Genomic DNA, 17,649 nt, shown 5'->3' with positions numbered 1-17,649 from the left:
TGGCCAGGCTTGGGCAGAATGCCAGCTTACACCTGCTTTGCAGACATGGCTGTGTGCAGTTGGTCACACTGCTGAAGCAGCCAAATTCCTTTCACTGCATAGAGGCACCGCTGTGCTGGCCAAAGCACAGAGCAGGTAGGGGAGGAACCTGGGGCAGGGATAAGGCTGGGGGAGGCAGGGGGAGCCAACCAGTTTTTAGGAAACAAATCAATTGCAAACTTCCCTTTGCTCATTCCCAAGCAAAATTCCCTTTAAAAATCAGTCTGTTTCCAAAACATTGTAACTAAGTAATCTTGTGGGGTTGTCAAGAAAAGGAAAGTAAATCAAATTGCAAAGTTTTGGAGCTTTTTGTATAAAAAGAAAAATGAGGGATTGTGTCATAACTAAGGTTGCTCTAGAACTTATCATCCAAACAGGAGCACTTTTCAAAGTGGGAAGGGGGAGGACTATAATTAATTAGGTTGCGACAACACCCATACATTGAGACTGTCTGAGGCCAAGTGGGATGGATGGTGACCCTAGTCAAGAACATTTATACTGCCACACAATGAACCCACTAAATGAATGTTGTGTTACAAGGAAGCTTTTCTAAGAAGTGACAGAAATTATATTGTCTCTTTGATGGAGCTGGACTACCTCCATGAAACAGATGGCCAAATTGTCACAATGCCAGCGCACACTGCGGAATATCCATCGTAAAATCATCGTGCTCCATATTTCTCTTTCCCGTCCCTTTCTGAGAAAAGCACAAAAAGCTCAGCAAGTCTCTGCTTCTCCTGACAGGGAGTGGCCAGCAGGTAACACACCAGGCTTGTCAGCATCTGATTAGCTGGGATTCAAGGCAGGAGGTAGAATTCACGTGGCAAATACCACTGTTCTTTGTGATCTCAATGCTAACGAAGTTTGACATGAACTCCTCCTTCTCTACCAAAGTCATCTCATTCAGTCTTCAACATTCATCCCACTTTCCCATTCTTACAGATTCTCACCAATGAACTCATTTCATATGATACCATAACACATTACCAAAAAGCGTGTGTCTTCAAAAAATAGAAAGTTATTTTCTCACATTTCTGGAGGCCAGAGTCCAAAATCAAGGTGTGGGCAGCACCGTGGTCCCTCCCAAGGCTGCAGGAAAGAGTCCTTCCTTGCCTCTTCCAACCCTTGATGCCTCCTGGTGTTCTTTGGGTAGTGACCAAGCACAGCCCCAATCTCTGCCTCTCTCTTCACATGGCCCTCTTCCCTGGGTTTCTGTGTCCTCTTCTCTCTCATAAGCACACAAGTCATTGGATGTATAGCCCACCCAAATCCAGGATGATTTCATCTTGAGTTCCTTAACTAATTGCAACTACAAAGGCCCTATTTATAGTTGTCACTACAAATGAGGTCACGGTCTGCGATGTCCGGTGGACATACATTTTGGTAGAGGTTGTTGGGGAACATGACTCAACCCACTGAAATTAGTAAATCCTAAAAAGAAGCCCTTTAACTCCTGCTGTTCCCTACCCAATATCCGGGTAATTGACCACCTGTGTTTCACCTTTATTTTCTACAGTTTGCAGTATCTGCCTCTACTGCCTTTGCTTCCATTGCTGTCTAGTTCAAGTAGGACCTGAGGATGCTCCACTTGGTCCAGTGACAGCCTTCACTTCCCATCTCCTCAGTGGATAACCCACTCAACAGTCTCATTGGTAATTTTCCAGACTATCTATCTTCCAAGATTGTAGGTCGTGGGTTTCAGAACTTACACACACACACACACACACACACACACACACACACACACACATGGCAAGGCGGCATGTGCTGGACACCTCAAGAGTTGTACCAGGAGGCAAGAGACCACAGCAGGAGGGCACTGAGAGAGAATGTGGAACCTGGGCACAGGCTTAATAGAAGCTTAGAAGTCTGGGTAAGTAGTAAGAAGGGCAAGAGCATTTGAGACAGAGTTTAAATGTTTCTTTTAATCTTCAGCCACAATGATAACCAAAATGTCTCCTTGGCTATAAAAGCCAGGGCCCTGGGGTGAGGTAAGCCATAGCGAAACCACATGGACTAAGGTAAGGAGGGGTCATTCCTCACAGGCCAGCCATGGTGATATTAGAGAGGAAGTGGGAGGAAAGGTGGGCAAGCCAAAACAATAGATGTCCACTCCACTTACTCTGACCACTTTTATGGCCACTTCAGACACTATCAGAAGAATTTCTAGCCAGCTGCTAGAGCTGTGTCTGCCCCCAGAAAATCCACAAGAATAACAAGATGACTTTTTTGACACCACAGATATTACAATATATTTTATTTACCCATAGTGCCTTAGACCCTATTTTCAGGCAACTAGGCAAAGGGTATATTAGTCTGTTAGGGCTCTCATAACCAAATAGAAGAGACTGAGTGGCTTAAATGACAGGAACTTATTTTCTCATATTACTAGAGGCTGGAAGTCCAAGATCGAGGTTTTGGCAGGGTGAGATTCTCCTGAACCTCTCTCCTCGATTTCTCCATGGCTCCCTTCTCCTTGCGTACTCACATGACCTTTTCTCTGTATGTGCATCCTTAGCATCTCTTCCTTTTCTTATAAGGACACGAGTCCTATGGTCCCACCCTTATGACCTCATTTAACCTCAATTACCTCTTTAAAAGCCCTGCTTCCAAATATAGTCATGTTGAGGGCTAGAGCTTCAATATATGAATTTGGGGAGGACACACAAGCAAAGGGCAAACTTATTTTCATGCCTCTACTTCTTGCTTACAAGGGTAAGATGTGGAGTAATACATTTTGACACTGATTAACTCCAGCATGTGGTGCCGCTTCAAATATTTTTTCAAATGAGAGATCTAAAATGTCTTCCAGTTTCCAATTCACGGTATCTCAGAGGTCACATTCTGATCCCAAGCACAGCCAGAATCCTATTAGTCTTCCCACATCAATTAACCCTACAATTTTCCCCATTTAATTGCCAGATGTTTTTTCCTCAGGTCAACAGGCCACAACTAGACTACTGGCCAAAAAGAGTATTTTCAGACATGAATGACACATACCCACCTACAAATATTTTATGGCATGCTACATAATTATATCCCAAACATACACAGACGTTATAGCTAAGCATGATTTACGGGTATACTCTCTAAGTATCCCAGGGCTTGATTGTTTGAATTCCTTTCCCCCTAAGCCAATGTCAATATACTGAAAAGACCAACTAAAAACATGTGATACCTGTTAAGGGGAACATGAAATATGATACTTACAAGCAAATTGGTTACTAATTCCTGGGGTTGAGTTTTTTCAGTCCCATTTAAACCAAGTTACCTAGTCTAAGGAAACATTTGGAAACCAAAATCTAGAAAACAAATGCAGATTTGAACTCTGACTATAGGTTGCCCAATAAAATCATTCAGATTCATTTCTTCAGCCTCTGATGCTGTGCTAAGCTCTCCCAGAGCTAGTAAGGCAACCCTCACTGGAGTTTCTCAAGAGCCCACAGCCCCGATCAGTAGTACATCAAGTCAGCGCACCCCTGTTTTTGCCATTTTGACTTCCAAGGCATATGTTAGAATTCATTTGCCAAATATTGAATATCCCCTGGTTCCTAGTGTGAAAATTAAAAAGAATTTACAAAATAGTATAGAGGTCACCTCCAAAATACAGAGTATCCCCCAAAAATGTATACACACTTTAAATAATTATTAATTCCAATGTTTTTTTTTCTTTTCAGATTTTTCGATTAATTAGTAATTATTCAAAGGGTGTATACATTTTGCGGCAACACCCTGTATTTATATTTGGAAAAAAATAGTATCTACTTAGCACATTAGTCCCTTTTGAGAAGCCCTCATTTTGGATGACTTGGGTAAAACTCGGTACATCATTCTTAGCATAACTATTTCACCGAAACCTTGACAACATCAACACATCCAATTTTGTGAAGACTAAAATGAGTTATCACAAATCTTGGATTAAATGAATCTTATAATTTATGCTCAGAAGTTGTCCTTGTCTCTCAGTCTCCTTTTGAAAAAAGGCAGGGAAAGGGTGCATGTAAGTTCAATCTCTGAAGGCTGCCTGTACATTTACATGAAACAGAGATATGCAATGGTGGTCTATTTTAATGTGGTGCAATTAAAAGCTGTTTTTCATTAATGAGGCCAGTTTTTAATAAGCCCGGGTGCATGTTTATATTTAGCTCTGTAGAATTTAACATAAATGTAGAATAATCATGAGCTCTGGTTTGACTTATATGTTACAGACATTAGTGGCATTAACAAAAAGAAAATAGCACTGAGGGGTAATTATTACATACAGCTTCTTGATAACTTTTAAATTTTTTTTCTAAACTAAAAATGAAGAGGATAACATCTTGAATGTAATACCTGACAGATTCTATTATGGTTTCTGTCACCTTTTAGTATATTTCCTAACTGTGCATACTATAGAAAAGGGCAAGGAATTAATCAGGTTGCCAAGAGTTGGATTGCACAGCATGCAGAAAGCACTCCAGCTATATTATTTGCACAATTTCTGTAGGGAGTTGTGCAATAGAGGCCTTAAATTTAATATGTCTGGCCCCCTTCCACCTGGACTCAGTTCAAACCCATTGCCTGCAGCTTGCTGAATCCAGAGTGGGAAATCAGTCATTATATTAAGAACGGATGGCAAATGATCCCAATTCACATTTTTCAGCTGGTATGTTTTTTAACCCGGAGCAAGACCAAATTGGAAAATTCTGCAATTCTGCAAGCCGGGCAGTAGATCTATATTGCAGTCTAAATACATTTCTAGTTTGAGGAAGATGACAAGACGATTTTTCTTTAGAATTTCTTTAGTGGCTGTGCCACTGACAGGAATGTCGAGTCCACCACATCATCATCTTCCTGCAGTTCCTTCGTGTCTCACGGGGCTGGGAGGATGGTGTCAGTGCAGTTAAACTGCAATGATCTATATCAACACTGACCTGACTCCTGTATGCCTATGGACGCATTATGTAGATTGAAAGGCCATATTCAGTAAAGATGAAAGTCTCTTAGAGACTGTTTATTTTTTTTTTTATTTTTTATTTTTAGCATATTAGTCTTTTATTATATAGGATTGCTATAAACATCTCTGTGCAAGTTTTCATAGGGACATAAATTTTACATCATTTGTGTAAATATCAAGGAAAATAATTGCTGGATAATATGGCAAGAGTATACAGGATGGAGCAAAAATAGGTGTATAGTTGTATATTCAGTAAAGATGAAAGTCTCTTAGAGACTGTTTATTTTTTTTTTTATTTTTTATTTTTAGCATATTAGTCTTTTATTATATAGGATTGCTATAAACATCTCTGTGCAAGTTTTCATAGGGACATAAATTTTACATCATTTGTGTAAATATCAAGGAAAATAATTGCTGGATAATATGGCAAGAGTATACAGGATGGAGCAAAAATAGGTGTATAGTTGTTCTTAGAGACTGTTTAAAAAGAAAAAGTAATGCTATAAAAATGGGCAAAGGAAATGAAGGAAAAAAAGGATAGAAAAAGAAATGTCAACCAGTTGTAACCACATGAAAATAATCATTTTAGTAGCAAGGAACTTTCAAATATAATTTAAATGGGATCTAATTGTTTACTCAGAACACTGAAAACTAATACCCAGTGCTGGTGAGAATATGGGGCTACATACATTAACAATACGTTTATTTGCCTGTTGATTCAAAGGCATGAGGAGCCCAAAGAAGCCAGTGGCCGTCTTAAATTCCAGTTCAATGGAATCGATGTTGTGTCTCCTTATGAGAGCTTCCCTTCCTTTGAAACTATGATCTCTTAACCAACAGAGCACAAGGTCATGAGGACAGGAAGCAAAAAATTGGCTAGTGAATCACTAGGAATAATAGTCAGTGGTGCCTCTCTTATTTCTATCCCTTTACTCCTGGGACTTGTGAATCCTGGCTGTGGAAGAAATAGCACCATATATTGGATGCTGATTTTGAACATATACAGCCTTCCAGAGAACACTGGCCCAGTCTTACAAGGTATTACCAAGTAGCTAGCATTATAATTAAATCTTCAAAAGGTCATTCCACCATTTGATCAAGTCAGTTGCCTCAAGATAATGGGGAACATGGTAAGACCAGTGAATTTCACGAGCATGGACCCATTGCTGCATTTTGTTTGCTGTAAAGTGATACTCCTGATCAGGAGACATTCTCTAAATCCATAGAAGGTAGTTTTGGCAGAAGCATTGCATGCACCAAAGGCAAATCTATATCAGAATAATTGTTTATTCCAGTAAGAACAAAGTGTTTCTCTTCCATGATGGAAGCAGGCATTATAATCAACCTGCGGCCAGGTAGCTGGCGGAGCACCCTGGGGAATGGTGCTATATTAATGACTCAGTGCTGGTCTCTGCTGCTGGCAGATTGGGCACTCAATGGTGGCAACAGCCAGGTCAGCCTTGATGAGTTGAAGTCATCTTGCTGAGTCCATGCAAAACCTCCACCTCTACCATTCTGGTAACTCTGTTCATCAGCCCATTGGGTGATGACAAGGAGCGGCTGGGAAAAGAGGCTGGCTGCTATCCACAGAGCAGGTCATCCTACCCACTGGATTATTAAAATCTTCCTATGCTGAGGTCACCCTTTGGTGAGTATCTACATGGGATAAAATATCTGTACATTTTTCACCTAATCCAAGAGGTTTACACACATATCTTTTCCCCAGACCTCCCTTGTCATTCATTTTCCATTATATTCCTTCCAAGTCCATGAAAATGCAGCCAAACAATTAGCCACAGTCCATGAATCAAGATATACTCATACCTTTACCATTTCTTCTTCTAAGCAAATTGAACAACAAGGTGTACTTGAAATTCTGTCCACTGGGAGGATTTCCCTTCCCTATTGTCTTTCAGGGATGTCCCCAAAGTGGTTTGTAGTGCTATAGCTGTGCATTTTGGGGTGGTGCTTGCAAATTGTGCAGAAACATCTGTAAGCTAGACCTGAGTTTTCTCTTTCTCCATCACTGATCATAGGAAACTCTCCATAAGGCCACAGGTGTAGGCTGGGAAAGAGAAGATATTGTTCAGGACATTTGGGCCACTTCCTCCAATAACGCATGTGTGTCTTCAGGGTCTGCTGGGGTCCAATCTCACATGAACCACTCCCATTTGATGATGGAGTGCTGCTGTGCACATCTAACTTTATGGCTTAGTGGGTCAGATAACACCCAGTTCATGATAGTCAGCTCAGGTCCTATGGTAATTTGGTGGCTCATGGGTAAGCATTAGGTCTCTTCTAAGGCCTAGTGGCAGGCTAGGAGCTGTTTCTCTGAGGAGAGTAGCCATCCACAGAGGATGGCAGGGCTTTGCTCTGGAATCCTAAGGACCCGCCGTATGATTCATCTATAGATTTTGCCAAAGGCTCCAAACGGCACCCTGTCTGCACTGCCTCTTCCAGCACCATCGATTGTCTGCTGGTCCCCGTGGCAGAGCAGCTTGTGCAGCAGTCTGGACCTGTTGCAGAGCCTTCTCTCGTTAGGGGCCCAATTCAAAACTAGCATCTTTCTGGATCACTTGCAAAATGAGCCAGAGTAGCACTCCCAAATGAGGAATATGTTGTCCCCAAAATCCAAAATGGCCTACCAGGCCTCAGTGTGCCCCACAACACTAGACCACTAGAAATTTCACTGAGGTAAAAGTCTCTGAATTTTTATCAAATTTATTTCTCACTCTCTGACATGCAAATATCAGTAAAACTAGGATAGTTGCTATTCCTTGCTCATTATGATCAATCAGCATAAAGCAATAGAGCAATGTGATGTTTTGCAGAAGGGGAAGGTGATGGAAATCCCTGCAAACTAAATTACAACATAGGGCTAGAGAGCTGATATACCCCTGAGACAGGAGAGTGAAGGTGTATTGTTGACCTTGCCAGTTGAAAGCAAACTGCTTCTGGAAGTCTTTACTAATAGGTATGGGCAAGAGAGCATTTGCCAGATTAATAGCTGCATACCAGGTACCAGGAAGTGTGCTGAAATTGCTCAAGCAATGACACCATATCTGTACAGTAGCTACAATTGGAGTTACCACCTGGTTAAGCTTATGATAAACCATCATCATTCTCCAAGATCCATCTGTCTTCTATATATACCAAGTAGGCAAATTGAATGGGGATGTGGTGGGATCACCATTCCTGCATCCTTCAAGTCCTTGATGATGGCATGAATCTCTGCAGTTCCTCCAGGAATGCAATATTGCTTTGGGTTTATTATTTTCCTAGGAAGCAGTTCTAATGGTTTACACTGGCCTTTCCACCATAGCAGCCCTCATCTCATAGGCCAGGGAGCCAATATGGAAATTCTGCCAGTTGCTGAGTATGTCTTTTCCAGTTATGTTTTACAGAACTGGGGAAATAACTACAGGATGCGTTCAGGACCCACTGGAGCCACTGTGAGATGGACCTGAGCTAAAACTCCACTGAGCATCTGACTTCCATAAGCCCCTACTCTGTTAGACCACATTTTGGGTCTCCTAGAGTTAGTGTCAGTTCAGAACTAGTGTCTAGTAATACCTGAGAGATCTATTTCCTTTTCTTTAGTGCACATTCACTCTGGGAAGAGGAGACAGCTCCCTTAGGGTAAGGCTGGGAGCAAGATTAATAGTATAAATTTGGGGCAGCATACTGAGGTCCTTCCTCAAGTAGTCCTTCATTCAAGGGGTTGTGGGTCTGTACACTGGCTCAAGTCTGGGAATTGATTGAGGGGCCCCGCCTCTCTGTGTTTATGATTCCAATTAGACTTTTGTTCCCTTGACCTACAATACTTCCACTCATACAAATCACGTAAGAATTTAGTAGACTTGCCAACTACTTCACTTCTAGAAGCACTATGATCAACTAGCCAGTGCCACAGGTTTCTTTGAGTCTGGATGTTCTGATTCCTGCTTAGACCCTGCTGTCCATTGGGAAACCATGCCCACCTTGCCTTTGGTGGTTGAGTGCTAGCCCCTGCTGCCCCAGAATCTACTTATCCCCATTGCATTTAGGTTTCTAAATTTAGATGCATCCATTCCCACTGTACTTTCTGATCTATAGAAAAGGATAATCACATAGTATTTCAAGGATGCTTGGGGCTCCCGTCACAAATTTACTTCTCACAGTCATGGTGAAAGGTATGTCCTCTGGTCACTCCCATGGTGAGTGGGCAGTTCTTAAATTATAAATCCACTCTGACATTCCAATCTCCCGGAGCCTTTGAGCACCGTCTTCAGTATACCAAGGCAGGTGGCATTTCAACTTCACTTATTGTGGGTCACTTTTTGGTGCATGTTTCAGCCAACCAAACTGTTAGAGCCCTTCCTACCCTCCCAAGCTGCAGCATTAAATACAGAATCTCTGCCTAGTGGGCTCATATTAACAAATTCAGCCTGATTAAACTTTATGTTCCTTCCACCATTATCCCACACCCTTAATACCCATTTCCACACACCATTCCCCAGATTTCTGTCTGTATAAATTGGAAACTCATGCAGTTCTTTGGGAGTGTAGCACATGTCCTTGTGGGCCATACTTTGTACATTACCCCTTGGAGCCTGCTGGAACTGGAATCAAAGTATAGATCTAAAACAGTGGTTCTCAACCTTGGCTGCACATTAGAATCACCTGGGAATCTTTTTAAAATCCTGATTGAAATTCCCAGGTGATTCTAATGTGCAGCCAAGGTTGAGAACCACTGATCTAAAAGGAGAGAGGAATGGTGGGGGTGGATCCTGAGGAGATTCAGCAGTTACTCAGAACCTTGCCTTTTATGAGGTTTTAATCAGGAGTATCTATTGATGATACTCTGGGTATCTTTACAGCACTAGAAATAGAGTCAATTACTTTCTTTAAATCTAATCAAAATAGAGAACCAATTTCAGAGACTGCAGAACTATTTCAGGAAACTCATCATTAACAGTCTGTTCCTCTGGACCCACTCTTAATACCAAAAACCTTTATCAGTCAGTGACTCTAGAGAAATATAATTCATAACAAAGATAGATAGATATACAGACAGATAGATGTTAACCAAGTCTACAAAATACCTTCATAGAAATACCTAGATTAGTATTTGATTACATAATGGTTACTATAGCCTAGCTAAGCTGACATAAAAATAACATTCACAACAGGTGTCAACAAATTGTCCTCAGGTTATTACACTTGACTCTGGTTCAGGATGAACTTTCTTAAAATAGTCTTGATTGATGGGAAAACGTGACATCTCCATCTAATCTGGATATTTCAGGAGGGAATCCAAACTGGATTATAGATAAAATCTTAAAAAGTAAGAAATGAGGTTACGAGATCACCCAGGTTTGTCCACTCACTTGAGGAGCTAACACATGTTTTGCATCCATTATATACATTCATCACTGCTGTGTCCTCAAACCCTGCCTGGCCACGAACGTGGAGCTCAGAATGCCTGCACTCAACTTCCAGCTCAGCCATCTTCCGTGGCAGATTACTTCATCTCTGAGCCTCATCTGCAACTTATCAGAGTCAGACTCCCATCTATGCATTTCTGTGTTGCTCAAATTGTAATATTAAAATAATTTTGAAGCAAACACTGAAATAATAATACAAAGGTATGAAGCTGCTACAAAATGTTGCTTTATTTCCAAAGAGTTTACTTGTTTTCATGCAACCTGCTTTTGAAAACATAAAAGGCGAAATAAAATAAATACATTGATACTCCCCTGGGAGAAGGATTTCCCTGAAGCAATGTTCTGCATTCTAAATGGGTTCTGGGATCCCTTGAGTTGGGGTGGCTGGCCATGATATTTGGTATAGGAATTGTTACCTTGGCTAAATTAAACTGAAACTGTTTGACCTATTAGCTGCAGAGCTAATACTCTGAATTTTGTTTCCATGAGCTCACAACCTCTACTCCTTTCCTACTTCTTGTAGTAATTTAAGAAACCAGTTTATAAGTTGGCTGAGGAGTCCAGGCTGCTGCTCCTGGAACAGAGTTTTTTTTGTTGTTGTTTGTTTTTTAAATATATATTTTATTGATTTTTTACAGAGAGGAAGGGAGAGGGATAGAGAGTTAGAAACATCAATGAGAGAGAAACATCGGTCAGCTGCCTCCTGCACACCCCCTACCAGGGATGTGCCTGCAACCAAGGTACATGCCCTTGGCCGGAATCGAACCTGGGACCATTCAGTCCGCAGGCCGACGCTCTATCAACTGAGCCAAACTGGTTAGGGCAACAGAGTTTTTCTTGATGCAAAGAAACCCTTCTAGGCACTCAGTGCTTGTCTCTAATGCTCTGGATGACCGGCTCTGGGACCATTAGAACACTTGCCTTGATAGAAAACAAGTTTATATCAGAACAGAATGTAGCAGCATATCTTGAAATATAACCTTTTCACCTCTCATAGTAAATAAGTTGCTGTAACAAAACAAAAAATAAAAATAAAAACATGTGCTATAGCCATGAATTTAAGACCTGCAGCATCGTTTCCTAGCTGGGCAACGCTGGACAATTCACTTAGTACCTGAGTCTCAATTGTCTCCTATAACAATGGTAATAATGTCCACCTCAAAGTATCATTGAGATCATCAATGGCATGACAGGGTACACAAGAGAGATTTGTAAATGTCACAATATTGGAAATATTAATTCTGAAAATTTCCTCTGAAAATCTTATGCTCCTGTAAAGTCAGCACAGATGATAAAAGCAGCAGATGCTATTTGAGAGCACTGAATCACAATAACATCTCCTTAAAATGAAATTAGAATTTCTCAGACGCAGCAATATAAATCCACAAGTGTTTATCTCTAAAACCAGGGAAATGGGAAAAGATTATCAGTCCTTTGTGCAAAGAATGTATGATTACAAGTTCAGAAGAGTGCTGAAACATGGGTTTCACAAATCTGTTCCTAATAGCCCAGAGACCCAGAGATAACAGACAGAACTAACCTTTCTGGAGAAAGCCGAGGACAGGTTTTGCTGGAGGAGTCTGTAGGTGGGAGCGCTGTAGGCCATTCTAACACGCAGACTGTCAGTAAATACCAGCACTGCAGCAGGAACCTCTCCTTATAGATAGCAGCTGCTTCTCGAGCAGGTTCTCAGCCTGAAATTAGAAGAGAAACGGCATGGAGGCAGGAGAGATCAATTTGGGGAAGATTGGATTCTACTCCAGAAGCTGGACAATCAACAGAAAGTTCTTACATGTAATCTTTGCTCAAAACTAGATGAGGAATCCAGTAGAAAACATTTGTTCTGAAACGTTTCTTCAGCTTGGATCAGACTATCCACCCTACTCTATACACCTACTACATAATGATTTTTATTACATGGTACCTTGAACTTTCTGCTAACTGAAGACAATACCTGGATGTCATTCTGGATACTACATCTCACATAGTTCACAAATGTATCCTCCTCTCTTTATTTCCAACTCTAACACCTTAGCATCTCCCCCTCACTAGACAGCTCCCTCCTGATTGGTAGCTTGCCATCTGGATATGTATCCACACTTCAAACTACCAATGGTTTCCTACTGTACTTAAAATCCAGGCTTCTTCTCATAGTCACAAGACCCTGTATGTCCAACACTTCCTCCCTCTTTAGCCTCATCTCCAGTCACTCACCTGATATGGACCCTGCTCTGCAGATCCTGGCCTTCCTTGAATGCCCCAAGTTCTTTCCTACATCAGCACTTTCTCCATACACCTTTGTCCCTTTGTGTGGAATGCCATTTCCCTCAGACTTCCACCGGCTCCATTCTACTATTCGTCAAGTCACAGACTGAAAAGTGATTCCTAAAGAATGGATGACTCCCCCATATCTATGGTCCCTCTGATATTCTCTTTCACTGCCCTGGGTTCTACTCCTTCATCGCAATTCTCATGACATGTTAAATTATAAAGTCAGCTGAGTTTTCATTTCTTCTCCTACAAGTAAGTGCCATGAAGGCAATGAACTTGTCTGCTTTGTTCACCATTTTATACCCAGCACATAGCACAGTGTCTGAGATAGTTATCCAATGACAAAATGAGGTAAACATAGTAATCAAATAAAAATTATTATAATAATTATCCAATAGTAAAAACATCTTAAATCTTTTTTTAAAAATATATATTTTATTGATTTTCTACAGAGAGGAAGGGAGAGGTATAGAGAGTTAGAAACATCGATGAGAGAGAGACATCTATCAGCTGCCTCCTGCACACTCCTCACTGGGTATGTGCCCGCAACCAAGGTACATGCCCTTGACCAGAATCAAACCTGGGACCCTTGAGTCCACAGGCCGACACTCTATCCACTGAGCCAAACCAGTCAGGGAAACATCTTAAATCTTGATTGCTGTTGCTGGAAACTCCCATGCAAAAATAAATAAATAAATAAATAATTGATATTTTTTAAATTAAAAAAAAAACACCTAAAACCAACTATCTTCTTCAAATTGTAAGAATGACACAGAATTGTATTGAATTTGTTTACAGTTATTTATTCTTAATTAGACAACCAGAAACCTGAAACTGCAGACTATTTTGGGTTTTTGTGTGTGTGTGTCTTTTGTTGTTGTTGTTTTAGGTATCCAACCTTTGGCAGAAAATAAGCATTCAACACATGTTTATACAATGTTTTTTACCTTCAAACTCAAATTATGGAGATGATAAAATTTTAAAATATTAACCATGTCAAGTTTTCAAAACCCATGTGTAGCACTCACTAGTCTGCTTGGTGGTCACATTTTACAAATTGGAGACATAACAGGGACAAAAGGCTGTATCAATGGGAAATACCCACATCCTTGTAAAGAAAATCAGGGTAAACAAAATCCCAAATAGAACACATTTCCCTCTACTGTACGTGTTTTCATGTGCCAGAATGCTGGTGGAGAATCTGAACTCAGGCACTACTGACAGTGGAATATATACCAAGTTCCTTACTCTTCACTTTCCATTGTCCTCATCTATAAAATGAATATAATAATAACCCTAACTTCACTGGTTTGTTGTGAGGTAACATTTGAGCTAGCCTGTGGATAATACAGAAGATATCGACAAGATAAATGCAGGAGACAGAAAGTCAAACATCATGAGATATGGAGAAAGATATTATGAAAATAAGCTGGAGCCTAGAATGCAAGAGTTAACATTACATGTTCTTACATGTAATCTTTGCTCAAAACTAGATGAGGAATCCAGTAGAAAACATTTGTTCTGAAATTTCTTTAGCTTGGATCAGAGTACCCACCCTATTATCCCTACTACACATGAGTTTTGGTACCTGGTATTATCTGAACTTCCTGCTAACTGAAGATAAGAACCTGGATGTCATTCTAGATACTACCTCTCATGTAGTTCTCACATGTGTCCTCCTGTCTTCATTTCCATGTCTAATGCCTCTGCATCTCCCTCCACTGGAAGGCGATTCCTTCCATGCAATAGAAAGAACCCTGATTAGTACTGCAGTGACAAAGATATGCAGAAGGCCAAAGATATCAGAATAGAGATAATGAAGGGACAGCAGTAGATATATGGGGGAAGGGCACTTAAATGAGGACAATTTTTATGATTCTTATTTGTTGCCCTCATATGACTCTTCTGGGAAACTGTTTAAGAACATTAAAAATTAGGACAAATTTTTGTTTGGCTATAAAATTCCATCTTTCTTTCTCTCTCCCTCCCAAATTACCATCCTATATAATAAAAGTCTAATATGCAAATTGTCCCCTCGGGTGGTCGTTCAACCAGGAGACTGTGAGTTCAACTGCTCATGACGTGCGCTGACCACCAGGGGGCGGCACGGAACATGGTGGGCATCGATGACACAGTACTGGCAGCAGGCAGCAGTGGAGGCGCTGCCAGCCCCGATGGGCCCTGACAAGAGCAGGACCACAGTGGAATGGTGGAGCAGGTGAGCGGGTGATGCCAGGCCAAGGTCGGGGGGCCAGGTGGGGCTGCGGGCCTGTGAGGCTTGGGGCATGAGCTGGGGCCCAATTTCCATAGGCCACCCCGAGGAACCCCACCCATGCATGAATTTGCGTACTGGGCCTCTAGTCAGATATAATATTCATAGATGGATAAGCTAACTCATTCTTTATACATATTTTAAAATTTTTACTTAAAATACTAAGAAGCTTAAATGAAAGAAAGTATGGCTATTATGGCTGGAAGATCTATCGAGAGTTACAGAGACTAAATTTTAATTGTCAGGGAATATATGTAATTGGTAACAATAAAACTTTATTGAGAATAGTAACAGCTAAAACGTACCAAACACTATGCTCTAAAAGTCTTATACAGTAGGTCCTTGGGTTACTTTGGAGACCCAAGTAACAACTCGATTTTTGCCGTAAGTCGGAACCCACCTACATAAGCATCTATATCACTCACATGGAGCACATTGGTGACTGAAGTAAGAGTTAGTTCACCCCACTTCAAGCTCACCTCTGTTGCTCCTTGGATTTTGGCAGCATCAACAACTTCAGTGCTTATAGCGAGGTTTGATAAACCAATGAAGCACATTGTGGGCATTTGTCTTGCCCATGAAAACATTTAAATTGTTCCCTATGGGTGTAATTTCCAAATCCGCAAATTAACCTGTTTCCTCTTTTGCCAGAGGATATAGAACTATGTTGAATGCCTTCTCCTCAATACTGTTTATACCTAATGATCTTCTAAAACAAGATTTTTCCTTTTTTTCCTCATATCCCCAGGTGCAGATCTGAGTGAAACATACAATTTATCCATGCATTGTATTAAGATTCTGCTGCTGAGTTCTTCAAACTTTTATTTCCAGAAGCCATATATTACTCTGAAAAGTAATGAGCTCCTAATATTTTAGCATTTCTTCTCTCTTAACTTTCTGATAATATTCTCATTTGTATAGTAAGAATTTAAATGTCTATTTATACACAAATAGGGTCATCTACTTCTGAGATGCTCATGCAAGTTGATTTCGTCCAGAGGTACTTGAATTTTCTACACATTGAATCCATTCACCAAATCATATTCTATCTCATAGTTGCTCAGATGTCCTGCCCAGGGCTTGTCATTTTAAAGAAGGCCGGATGACTGGATACTACACCCTGACACATACTAGTGTGCACATAAACTGATAGTTTATTCATGTAATTTGTTGATTCGGTTCTTTGTGCTGGTGTCCCAATGTACAGATCATTTGTCTATTAAAACCATTGAGCAAAGGGGAAAATAATTTTTTAAAATATTTAAATTAGTTTAAATTGATGCTTATAATAAAGAGTTGAGCCAGGCTATAGGCAAAGCAGAAACATGTCTGTCTGTCCTTCTTACGTCTGTGTTAGACAGTAAGATAAGTAAGAAAGTAAGAGGTTAGAGATGCCTGTTTTAGACTATAAGCTTTTTAGAGAACGGAGAGTAACTCACTCTTAAAAATGTGTTGCATAATGTTTAGAATGTTGAGAAAATGTTTCCCTTAAATAACACCAATTACCCAAACAGAGGTTTTACTAAGGCAGTGATCTCTAACCCTTGTTAATTGTATATCATTGTTTTGAACATACAGTCCCAATAAACATATATTTATATGAATTATTCACATGTATTTCTTTTACTATATTATATGCATTATAAAGCACAAAATCACAGTTAAAAAGGAATTAAATTTAAACAATTTTAATGAAATCATTTCTTTCCACAACCTGTTGCACATGTACCCAATAATGAAGGCAACTGCAGACTCTTCATTTTCCTTCCAATATCTCATCTAAAGAATGACTAAGTCCTATCCATTTCATCCGTATATTTGTCTCCGTTACCACTTCTTCCCCATTCCCACCACAGCCTAAGGTTAGAATCTCATAAACTCTTACCTAGACTCTCTTACTAGTCTCTTTGTTTTCTTTAGCTCTTTCTCTCCAGTGAGAGCTTTACCTAGTGGCCAGGATGCTCTTTCCAAAATCCAATACTGATTGTGTCTCCCCTCTGCTCAGGCCCTTCAGTGGTTTAACATTGCCTGCAAGACAGAGTTGAAATTCCTGAGCACAACACAGATCTGCTCTTGCTTAACTTCCCAGGTTTACCTTCCTCTTTTCCCACCTGACTCCAGCTGTAGCAAACCGACTGCCATGCTATGAAGACACCAATATCTTTCTTTTATTTTCACCTTTGTATGTGATATTTTCTCTACCAGAAATGGCCTTTTCTTCGTATCTACCTGGCAAATCTCAACATTCAGCTTAAATATCACTTCCCTTGGCAGAATTAAGCACTTGCCTTTCTGTTCCCTTAACATTCTGTCTCTATTGAATTAGAGCATTTGTCATATGACTCAGATTATTTATGTCCATGTCTCAGAGTTCCTAAGTGACAGAAACTCTGCTCTGTCCCCTTCTGGACCATCACTGTCTATCACAGGCCAGACATGGAGTCAATGCTTGTTCTTTCCTAATAAGTAGGGTGGGCAGATAAATATTAATTGATCAAGTATGTAGTTTTGGTGGCAGTGAAGAAAACCTTCATGTAGGCAACCTACAATAAACAAACAAAAATGTTTCAACAACATATAAGGGAAAAATGCCTCTTCCCTTGAGTTTTTAATATTTTCTCACAGTTCAACAGAGTTAAGGGTTACTTTCAAAGTCTTGCCTCTTGGATTGCCCAGTCAATATAACTAATGATGATAATAATAAA

This window comes from Myotis brandtii, unplaced genomic scaffold (genome assembly GCF_000412655.1).
Source record: "Myotis brandtii unplaced genomic scaffold, ASM41265v1 scaffold470, whole genome shotgun sequence".
NCBI classification, from domain to species: Eukaryota; Metazoa; Chordata; class Mammalia; order Chiroptera; family Vespertilionidae; genus Myotis; species Myotis brandtii.
This window is presented reverse-complemented; position numbering follows the sequence as displayed.